Genomic DNA, 12,742 nt, shown 5'->3' on the forward strand with positions numbered 1-12,742 from the left:
ACCTAATAAAAGATAAAGTGGAAAACAAATAACTGGACACCAGGTGATATTATCTGTTTGGGGAGAAAGGGTTAAACAAAGGAAAAAAAAGTGTAGTAGAAAGAGCATAGCTAAGACCAAAAGCCTGGCTCTTCCAGTAAATACCTGTGTAACTATGGGTAATTTCTGTAACTCTTTATTAATTTCTTCACTTTAAAATTAGGGTGAAAATAGTTAATTTGAAGATCTATTGCGAGGAGTAGAGACATTGTATGCAATGTGCCTAACACATTGCCTAACACATACTAGATGCTCAATAATGGATATAAAGCATTTCAGGAGATTGACAGACTTTCGTTATTATTTTAGATCCCCTAATACTAAAATTAGTTATCTACATTTCATATTTATGGGCTGTGATATTAATAAGGCCATAATTTTGGGGTGCCTGCGTAGCTCAGTCAGTTAAGCATGCAGGCTTTGGCTCTGGTCATGATTTCATAGTTCACAAATTCAAGCCCCCGTCAGGCTCTGTGCTGACAGCTCAGAGTCTGGAGCCTGCTTCAGATTCTGTGTCTCCCCCTCTCTGTCCCTTCCCCGCTCACGCTGTCTCTCTCTCTCTCTCTTTCAAAAATAAATTAAAAAGACATTAACAAAATAATGCCATAATTATAGAGCTACTTATTTTTACTTCTCCTATTTTTATATTTTGACCTTAGCTTTGCAATATCTGAAAACTGTACAGTGTTTTATCCTCCTTTTAAAATTCCCCACAAATAAATTATTCATTTTCTTCAATCAAAGTCAACTTGCAGTATTGCACAAGCTTGTGACTCCTTGTGTTTACTTTCTCTTTGCTTTCCTAATTTTTTCTCCCACATTTCAAAATCATATATTTCCCTTAAACTTTAAGTAATAGTAAATAATGTGTCATAAAGTACTCAACTACCAAAATACAGAGTGAAATAAAATTTCCGGATTTTTCTCTTAAATTTCTTCTGCTTTCAGGAAAAATTGACTCAGGTAGTTCCTGCAGATTTATCCAATTTTGAAGTCTCATCCAACCCTTCTTTTTCTTTTCTCACCAATTTCAAGCTTCTTGATAACAGTAACCTAACTTGGTCAATACAGCAATGAGAAGCTTTGTGGACCCGCTTATTTTCAAATAAAGTTCTTGGCTCAAGATTAGTGACATTATATCATCAGTATAGATTCATATCCACACACACACAAACACACATAGAGACAGGACATTTTAGAATATCTCATTTGTGGGGAATAACTGTGATGTGAAATGGGGAGGATTGAAGATAACCACTAAATTCTCAATTTTTATTTAAAAATACCTCAATATTCTATCCAAGCTTGGGCAAGAAATTGATTACTGTCTTAGTACAAATGTAGGTTTCTGCTCTCCTTCAACACTGAAAATGAAGGAGCCATTATAAAAATGATATTGGCATGCTCATGGAGACCTAAGTTGTCCAGCTACAAGTCACAGGCCTGAGAATTTACCCATCACCTTTCTCTTGGTATCTAACTAGCTAAAAATGGCATGCTTCATCTGTATCTCTGCATTTGATTAAAAATCAAACTGTGTAAAATAGTTTAGATGCTGAAAAGTCATATTTCATCTTGTCTAAAATAATGCCTTTGATCAACCCTTGTTTTTTTAAACCACAAATTCAGGATTTTATTTACTAAGTGAAATAAAATCTAGTTTCATGGTTTGAAATGCATTATTCAAGATGTGTTTTCTCAGGTTCTTAGGGAAACTTGCCTGAATTTTTTCCTTGTGGATCTTTCAAATATCATCTAAAGTCAGAACACTGAAATTAGAAGGAAGCTTAGAGATCATCTTATTCAAACACTCACACCAACACATACCATCAGCTCCACTAGATGTTTAATTTGATAATAGACTCCACTGAGACCCTATATCCAATGTTTTAGGAATAAAATCTCAGAAATAAAAAGCTCTACTTGTCAATGGAGATTTTTTCTTTATACAGACTATTAAATGGTATATACCTGTATCACAAAGACAAAATGGTTCCACTCCTTAGAATTTGTCCTGAGTTCTTATAATGTCTTGATACAAACATAACATACTAATTTTGGATCTTCATAAGTATATAAAAACAAAACAAAAGGGGCGCCTGGGTGGCTCAGTCGGTTAAGCCTCCGACTTCAGCTCAGGTCACGATCTCACGGGTCAGTGAGTTCGAGCCCCGCGTCGGGCTCTGGGCTGATGGCTCAGAGCCTGGAGCCTGCTTCCAATTCTGTGTCTCCCTCTCTCTCTGACCCTCCCCCGTTCATGCTCTGTCTCTCTCTGTCTCAAAAATAAATAAACGTTAAAAAAAATTTAAAAAAAAAAACAAAAAAAAACAAAAAAAAAAAAACAAAACAAAAAACCAAAACCAAGCAAAACAACAACCCAATACAACTATTATACAACTTAGCAAATTTTCTGTGAGTTTATTACTAACGATCGTTCTTTTATAAGGTTACCATTTTACTAGCTTATGGAGGATGACTTTTCCTAAAGTTTTCTTCAAGCCACTCTACTGATCAAGAACTAACAAAAATTGCCTGTTGCCAACAATATAAATTTCATTTTCAGTTTAATGCCCTTTGAAAAGCCCACTATGAGCTAAGAATTTTAAAATATCTCATTCGTGATACCTGTATATGGCTTTGGAATTCTGTACTATCTTGATACACCTGAGATTCTTGAAGGCAAGGGCTATGCCTTGGTTAGCTATGCTCCAGAGACCTATCACTGTGCCAATACAGAGAGTATGCATAATAAACGCATAATGTTAGTTATGCATTTAATAACATTTAATAAATGCTAGTTAAATGGCATCTGTGGCTCTTAATATTTTCAATCCTTTCCATATCACAAATCTCCTTGCTGCCCTTTGGAAGAATACAGTGTTCTCTCCATGCATTTTCTCTTGTTGGCCTTCCTTTCTAAGACATTTATTTTGCTCTCTTTTGCCTAGTTTCTACTCATTCTCCAAGATTCACTCATATCATGAAATCTCTTCCAGCCTAGGGATTTAAATTTTTGAAGACTATACTATAGTGATCTAATCTTTTGAAGAACAGTATGCTTCTTATATATATTCCCCCAAAGCTCTCAGCTCAAAGTTGGACACACAGTTGCTGGCTACTGTACAGGATACAGATAATTTGTGAGCCAGGAAATGTACAAGTAACTCATAGATGAATCAGATCAGGGATTGGCAAACTACAGTCCACAGGCCAAATTCAGCCCATTGTCTGTTCTTATAAATAAAATTTTACTGCACAGAAAACACATCCATTGTTTCTGTATTGTCTATGGCTGCTTTCCTACTATAACAGCAGAGTTGTTGCAACAGAGACTGTCTAACCCACAAGTCCACAACCCTATAATATTTACCATCTGCTCCAATTCAGAATAAGCTTGCCAATCAGTGTATTAGTTCTTTGGTTCTCCAGCATGGGCCCCAGAAGGGATCTGGCCCATTCACAGCCTTAAGCACTGTGGTTAGAAAACACTCTATAATCCAGTTCTTAAAGTGTGATCCCTGGACTGGAAGCACCAGCATCACCTGGGCACTTGTCAGAAATGCAAAATCTTGGGCCGCATACAGACTACAGATTTGAAACTCTGAAGATGGAGACAGTAATCCATGTTTTTAGCAGACTTCCAACTGATTCTAATCACACTCAACTTTGGGAACTACAAATCAGATAAAGAGAGAATCATTTATTACCACCTGGCCATAACGACTTGGCCTGGTTATAGCAGATCCAGTTTCTTCAACTACTAGTAGTGTGTACAGAGATTTTTAAGTAATTAAAGGATAGAAATTATGTTTCACCTGTCCTGAAACATGGCACCTTGGGTTTACTCTGAAAGAACACTATGGAGCAGGATTACTTTGATGTGGGAATTGCTTTAGCACTTTCAGTAAATGTTAATATAGCTACGAGCTATATATCCGAAGGAAAGACAATATACCAAGTGTCAAAGTGTAAAATCTATCCAATTTAGATTGAAATATCAAAGCAATATAGCAGATAAGATCCAGTTTTTATAGGACTGCCTGTCAAGACAAACCTTTACACAAGAATTCTCAGCAGGGACACAGGCAAGCAGACTGCAGCTCAGTATGGGACCCTGCTAATCAAGGATTCGTTCCAACATGTGTATCCCAGCTCTGAGTCTCAGATGTGACCAGACAGCACTTTCCATGATAGTGTGTGGGTAGAAATAAGGAAAAACCACCACCAAGCATTGTGGAAGGTAGCATTTCCCCCTGGAAAAACAATATATAATTATGTTATGTAATATATACAATTTTCACAAAATAATGTATGTTTAAACTTTACAATAAATCCTCCTTCTTGATTGTTTCCATCTGAAACACAGACTAGACTAGCAGCTATGGCTAGGATGTGAAAGGGTTATAATCCACAAAAAAATAATAGCAAGGTATTGATAAGAGACGAGCAAGATGAAGCTATTTCTTCTGGGAAGAAATGTACCTCAATGTATTATATTTAATGCGGAAAGCCTGGTAGCTGTACCAAGAAACAAACAGTAAAATTATTTGACCTATGAAGAGTCTCTACATAAAGGTGGAAAGAAATATGTCAATCAATAAGACTAAACTACTGGGGCACCTGGGTGGCTCAGTTGGTTGAGAGACGGACTTCGGCTCAGGTCATGATCTTACGGTTTGTGAGTTCGAGCCCCACATCAGGCTCTGTGCTGACAGCTCAGAGCCTGGACCTGCTTTGAATTCTGTGTCTCCCTCTCTCTCTGCCCCTCCCTCACTCATGCTGTCTCTCTCTGTCTCAGAAATAAATAAACATTTAAAAAAAATTTTTTAAATAAAAAATAAGAATAAACGACTGACAGCTTCTAGAAAATTCACACTTCTTAGTCATAAAAAATCATTGTTTCTACATGATCATTATTTCTCTTTTGAAAAGTGGCATTAGACTTCATATGCCTAAAATCTACATAAACATTTATTTAATATCCATTTAAGAGTTTTTATTTGGACATGTATCTATGGAAAATAGGAAAAGCATTCAGATCTTCTGTGTATTAAAAAACTGGGTAATATGGACCTGGATTTCACACCTACGAATTTAGTAAATGGGCATTGTTTAGACTATCTATTAGAATTCTGATTCAGAGATTTGAAATTCACAAATTTAAATCAAAGATTAATATGCAGTTTGGTACATTTATGCATAACACAGCCCCAAATCAAAGAGAAAGCACATATAATCATCCTTCAATATAGGGACTAAAAGCCCATGTAAAGATAACTGATATGCTTCACTTGGAAATAATTCACAGTGGGGAGACATAATACCTATCTAGAAGGACAGCAAGTGAGTCACAAATAGTGTGAACCAAGGAGGCAGCAGAGGCTGAGTAGGTTACTGAAAGTAATTAGAAGTAATGCTCTAAAATTTTAAGGAATGGAAAATTAGGCTCAATGTTAGAAACCTTTCATACCAAGTCCATTAGCCTCTAGAATCAACCTCCAGCTGAAGCTTCCTCAATTGAGTCATTTAAAATTAGACAAGAGCCTGTCTTTGCCAAAATACCATAGAGAATTATTCATAGGGAATGATTAGTGGGATGTACTAAATGAACTTTTTTTTTTAACTCTTGTTTTACATATCTGTCATGAATTCACACACATTAAAAAACATAGTGACAAGATGAAAATGCTCTGGTGATCATTCTTACTACTATTACACCATATGAAATTCATATTGTTTGTATGTTTTTCAAAACAAGATAAAGATGATGGGATAAAAAAATAAAAGGTAAAAACTTCTCTTAAATAGTCTATTCAAAATATTAAATTCAAGGAAATGCTATGTTAAAAGATAGCATGTTTATTCATAAAATTTGCAGTTAAAACCATATTTAATTACTAGCAATGTCCTAGTATACTGCATAACAGTTGACAACCAACAAATACTAAATGAATGAATAAGTGAACACCTCTCCCCACCCCCACCAGAGATTGACTCTCCCAGGATTTACAGCCTTGAGATGCAGCCTTATTGTAGTTATTAATTACTGAGACCCAAGCCAGACTGCCTGGGCTCAAAGCCTGGCTTTGCAACTTACTAGCTGAGTATCCTTGAACAAATAACTTAGTCTTACTATGCCTCAGTTCCCTCATCTGAAAAGTGAAGAGAAATTACAACAGTAGTAACTTGTTCTTAGGGTTTTTGTAATTATTAATGAGTTAATAGCAGTAAAACACCGATCTGTTAGATAGTAATCACTCAGTAACCACAAGATATCATTATTATTAACTTCTGCTAGTTTGTATAGTGACCAGTATAAATTTTAGGAAATTAGTCTAGAAAATTTCCAAAAGAATATTTGGAGTGACAAGCTGCAGATTCTTGGTACATGACATACGTACCAAAATGCTACTAGAAATCAGTCAGTTCCTATGTAAGAATAATTAAAGAAATAAGAGATTATTCCCACCCATGTTAAAAAAAAAAAAAAAGACTGACCCTTCCCTCTCAGACCATGTGTCCATTCACAGACATTTAGCCTTAGGCTTTGTACTGTATATCAAGTCCTAGATCCCAGCCAGGCAGCCCAACAAGTTATTACTAAAAGGTAAGGTCGCTTTGGCTTTCTGGATTTCACACTTACAATGCTACCACCTCTGCCAGTTATTTATAAATATAAACTATCTGATGCATCAGGGATAACTGCTGCTTGGTCAATTAACTCAAAATGATATTAAGTTTCAGTTCCAACTAAACCATGAGCTCTATGACCTTGGGCAAGTTATTTAATCTTTAGGCTTATTTTCTTATCTGTAAAAGAGGAACATTATATTAATTATATCATCTCATATGGTTATATTAAGGATTAAGAAGGAAGCAATTAATGAAAAATGCTTTTGAGTTCTCTGAACAGAGACTATCTAGGTTCATATGCTAGCCCTAATATTTATCAACTATGTGTGCTGGGGCACCTTGCTTAGTCCCATTCTGCTTTATAAGTGCATAGAAAAAGACTACCTATTGCTATTTTTAATAGCTTTACTGAGATATAATTTATACAATATATCCATTGTGTCTAATTCAATGGTTTTTTTTAGTAAATTTATATAATAATGCAACCATCACTATAATCCAATTTTAGAAAACTTATTTATCTCCAAAAGCTTCCTTATGCCATTTATAGCCAATCCTCACTCCCAATCCTAGCCCCAGAAAACCACTGTTTGGTCATTTTTGGATATATAATGTTATAGTCATATAATATGTGATCTTTGTTTCTGGTTTCTTTTACTTATATTTTTGAGGTTCATCACATCATAGTTTGTATCACTACCACGTTCCTTTTTATTGACAAGTTATATTCCACTGTATGGATGTAACTGCTATATAAACAAACAAACAAACAAACCCTATAACAAGGAAAGATCTAAATATTATTTTCTTTCCAGACTGGTCTTTAAGATTGTGTTTGATTTGAGGACACTCTTTCATTGTTAAATAGGTAGGAACCTTTAGAACTTCATCTGTTTCCCTGTAATTAAGATTACAACTAGACTAGTGACAATAAACTGAACACATTTCCAGACTGTCAATATGTATCATGACGTATATCTTTTTTTCCCATTTCTTCCAACTATCACCATCATTTCAAATCTGTGACTCACCATTCCCTTTAAAGGCCTGTCTCAAGTCATTATTCCTTTGATGTTTTCTACGGTTTCTTGGGATACTTTATATACCCAACAAATATCTTAATATGAATGTAAGTCAGTAGTATGCACAAGGGAGAATAGCAGGGACTCTAGGATGTGAAAAACCAACATGAGGGGATAACTGTCCATACTGAATGTGTAGAGAAAAAGAAAAGACCAATGGTGGGATTTTAAGGAACTTCAACTTTTAAAAGGTGGTAAGAACAGGATTCATGTAAAAGAAGTGGCAAGAGTATAATAGGGTTACAAGTGCAAAGGAATGAAGAGACTCAACAATGTGAAGAGGTTTAGGTAACACATAGTGAAGTAACATAAGCACTTGGAGCATGCTCATTGGCTCTGAGGAATGAGGATGCTTGAGTCCATTTAGGCTGGCAATGGAAATAAGTGAAGCTACTGGACATAAAGCAATGAAGAGTTGCAAACACTGGTAAAATTAGAAGTAGCAAGACTAGCAGACTGTTGCCACGTGGGATGATAAGTTCAAGGATGGGCATTCTTCTTTGTCAAAGAATCCCAAAATGAAGTTAGGGTAGGTCTCAATTTTTGAATGTCACACATTTTTTAAAAAACACACTGTGTATAAAATCACACACTCTGAGCAAGTGGGATTTATCCCAAATATTCAAGGCTGCTTTCAACATTCAAAAATCAATTAATGCAATTCATTATATCAACAGTCTAGAGGGAAAAAAATATACATATATATGTATGTATGTATACATATACATACATACATATATACATACATACATAATAGATGGAGAAAAAAATATTTGGTAAAATCCAACACCTATTCATAATAAACCTCTCAGCAAACTAGGAACAGGGAGGAACTTTTTCAACTTGATAAAAAAACATATAAAAATCCTGCAGATGACATCATACTTAATGATGAGAATCTAGATGTTTCCCCTCTATGATCAAGAACAAATGAAGTATGTCCCCTCTCCTAATCCTTTTCAACATCATATGGGAAGTCCTAGCTAATGCAATAAGACAGGAAAAGGAAATAATATATATACAGATGAAAAAGGAAGACACGAATCTGTCTTTGTTCATAGATGATATGGTTGCCTTATGGAGAAAAGGCGAAATAATCAACAAAAAATTCCTGGAACAATTATAGCAAAGTTGATACACAAGAGAATATACAAAAGCCAATTGTTTTCCAACATAGTCACAATGAATAAGTGGAATTTGAAGCTAAAAAAATACCATTTACATTAGCACCCCAAAATGTACTTAAGTATAAATCAAAAACACACATACAAGATCCATATACATAAAACTATAATACTCTGATGAAAGAAATCAAAGAACTAAGTAGATATTCCATATTCACGGATAGGAAGACTTAATACTGTCCATGTGTCAGTCCTTTCCCACTTGATCTATAGATGCAGTGCAATCCCAATCAAAATCCTAGCAAATTATTTCGTGGATATTAACAAAATGATTCTAAAGTTCATAAAGAGAGACAAATGATCCCAAATAGCCAACATAATATTGAAGAAGACCAAAGTCAGAGGACTGATGCCACCCGACTTCAAGACTTAAAATAAAACCATAGTAATCAAGACAGCATGGTATTGGTGAAGAAATAGACAAATAGATCAATGAAACAAAATGGAGAGGTCACAACAGATCTATCTATCTATCTATCACAAATAGATCCACACAAATATAGTTAACTGACCTTTGACAAAGAAAGAGGCAATTCAGTCAAGGAATGACAGTCTTTTCAGCAAATGGTATTGGAATAACTAGACAGTCATATGCAAAAAAAAAAAAAAATCAATCTAGATACAGAAATTACAACCTTCATAAAAATTAGTTCAAAATGGATCATAGACCTAAATATAAAATGCAAAACTATAAACCTCCTAGAATATAACATAAAACAAAATCCAGATGACCTTGGATCTGGCAATGACTTTCTAGATACAACACTACGGGCATGATCCATGATAAGGAATTGATAAGTGGGACTTCATTAAAATTTAAAATATACTATGTGAAAGCCACTATCAAGAGAATTGGAAGATAGCCACAGACTGAGAGAAATATTTTCAAAAAAAACCTGTTATCCAAAATATAGAAAGAACCCTTGAAACTCAATAATAAGAAAATGGGTAGTCCAGTTAAAAAATGGACTTAGATATCCAGTTAAAAGATCTGGATATCTCACTAAAAAGATATACAAGTGGAAATAAGAATTATGAAAAGATGTGCATCAGACATCATTAGAGGTTCATCAGTTGTTATAAATGTACCACTCTGGGTATGATGTTGATAGTGGGGAGGCTGTACATCCATGAGGAAAAGATACATGGGAATCCTCTGTACTCTCTGCTCAATTTTGCTGTGAATCTAAAACTGCAGTACTGCACTATAAAAAATAAAGTCTATTAATTTAAAAAATAACTGAATTAAATTAAAGCAAACACACACACACAGTGTGAGCTAAGTAAAACATGTCACTATACTGGATTACAATTTGCTTAGAGGCTATGGCAACACATATGCTCTAAGACTTGGGATACAATTAGCAATATGTATAAAATCTATTGACTCAGAAATAAAGAGTAAAGAAAAAAGGTGATTACATTATCTTGTATTTCTGAGTCTAGAAGAAAATTCAAAGTACTAACAAGTCAGTGGGTCATAATTTCCAACCCCTTAATGAAAAACAATTTTTAGAAAGCTAAATTAGTCTTCCACCACTTTATGTACAACTGACTGGAAGATAATAAATATTCAAAAATTTCTATAGTCAAAATATGAGAAAAGGGGGAAATCCCTTTCCCACCCACCCAACCCATCATGCAAACATATTTAGATAAGAATTCAGTACAACTCTAGAATAAGCCCAAAGCAATATTCAAATAAAATTAACATAGAAGTTTCAGGAAAGTATGGCCTTTCCTTCATTTACTGATTTACCCCTAGAATCTGAAACAGTCCCTGGTGCAGGGAAAAAAAAAAAAAAAAAAAAAACTAAATAAATATTTGGTTAACAAATAAATGAATTATGTATTCACTTTAGGAAAAAATCATTCCGCCTGCATTTGGATCAGAAAGGAGCCAGCATGAAAATGAGAGAAATTTGTTAGCAGCCTAGTGCAATTCTCCAGCCATGAAATAATGAAGGCGTGGATAAAAGCAATAGCACTGGAAATGAGCAGATGCAGCCAGGAAGAGTATAAACAACAGCACGCTTAAAGCATTGAGCATGAGCTACTGAGAGCAACAAATACTGAGGGGCTCAAAAAATAGAAGAGCATCCCAGGAAAGATACTGAGAAGGAATACTGGTGACTCCCTGTCACTAGGGAGCTTGTGATATATGCATTAAATAGTTGTTTTCCTAATCTCTTAGTACTGCAGAACTCAAAAGAATCAGAAGACAACAGTGTGACAGAAACTCAGAGGGGACAGATTTAAGATACAGAAAAAAATAGTACCCAGTGCACAGAGACCAAGTACTGCGAGCGGGGCTGGAATTAGGGGTGAGTGAAGCATCCACTTGGGCAAAAACACTTTAAGGGGCATCAATCAGTAATCAAAATATGTAAATGCATTACTTTAAAAATAAAAATTAAAAGAATCCATGATGAACAAAAGATCAAAATTTAAATAAAGACAAGGTTGCTGTTCGTATGTTTTATTACACAGCATTACTGTGCATCATGACAGCCTGCAGTTCCTGAACCTGCAAAGCCTTTGTTTTCCCACAGGCAGGTTTTGGGGTTGACAATGGTGGGCCAATAAATTGGACAGCATGGGGCTTTATAAATAATCATGTTTTCTGATTGTAGAGCTTTTACTAACTTTTTCTGTTTGGTTCAAAATATGGGAGGATATCTTAATAAGTGTATACAGGGCACACCTTTTTCCTTTTACCACAATTTCCGACATAGCTTTGGCACAGTACTGAGACTTGGAAAGCTTCCTTTGGGTTTAGCAATTAGAAAGTCATTGGTGACTTAGCGGGAGTAGTTTCAATGTGGTAGTGAAGGGAGAGGCCAGACTGTAGTTGATTGAAGAGAGTAGGCCGAAGGCAAAGGGCCAGAAAGGAAGATGTTTGAGGATAGAGGGTAGATGATCCATGAGGCAATACAACTTCCAAACTTTTCTTTTACTGAAAGGGATCCCAAATACATTTGTAGGGAAACAGAAATATAGTTAAAAAAAAAAAAAAGAAAGAAACCACTAGTCATCCCTATTGTGCTGCTTTTAAAACAATCATCTTCACTGAGTCATTACATATATTACATATTCCTGAGGTTCTCTGCCCACTGACCAAAATCACCATGGTTTCAATGAGAGCATTTCTGAAATATTTCTGACAACATGTGTTTTAACATAATTTTCTCCTAAACATATCATATCACAGGAGTCAACTCTACAAAGAATCATTCTCTTGAAATCTGGATGATTGCTTTAAAAAGAAGGCGATTTTGCAATAATATTTAGATTTAGTTTGAAACATGTAGTAAATTCTCACTAGTTAACCTTTTAGATTCAGGTATCTCATAGGAGAAATTCCAAATTGGCTTATAAATGTTATCTTGGGTACAAAATGATCCTTGAAATTTAATTATGTCTTTACACTTAGAATTTTCCTGTATTAATATGCAAATGTAAGTATATTCATGATGACCCACTGAAAACTCTCAATAATAATGAAGGTGAAAGAATACTAAATAAATAAAAGGGCAAGGTTTCTAATTAAAACAAACACTTTAAGCAGAAAACTATGGTGTTTTGTTATTATTTTTAGTACTAATCTCAAAACGCTAAAGTCTGATGAATTATAGTTTTATGAAGCCAGAGGCCTCATCTCCCAAGACACATTTTTACTGGTAGTTAAATGAGAAAATGTAGAGACAACACTTTCAACTATGGGAGGTACAACTGGAAAAGTGCTTACAATGTGTGTGACTAGAAAGATGAAATTAACACAATATGTGCTCCTTACATGAACAA

The 12,742-nt window shown here is 34.8% G+C and overlaps 1 protein-coding gene across 8 annotated transcripts in view; it reads right to left on the reverse strand.

Annotated features, from left to right (window-relative positions):
* The window catches only part of NAALADL2 (N-acetylated alpha-linked acidic dipeptidase like 2), a 1,341,335-nt gene that overhangs the window by 1,024,497 nt on the left and 304,096 nt on the right, over positions 1-12,742 (reverse strand). The gene's annotated exons all lie outside the window — the stretch shown is intronic.

The sequence above is a fragment of the Panthera onca genome, chromosome C2, assembly GCF_046562875.1.
Source record: "Panthera onca isolate mPanOnc1 chromosome C2, mPanOnc1 haplotype 2, whole genome shotgun sequence".
In the NCBI taxonomy this organism is placed as follows: Eukaryota; Metazoa; Chordata; class Mammalia; order Carnivora; family Felidae; genus Panthera; species Panthera onca.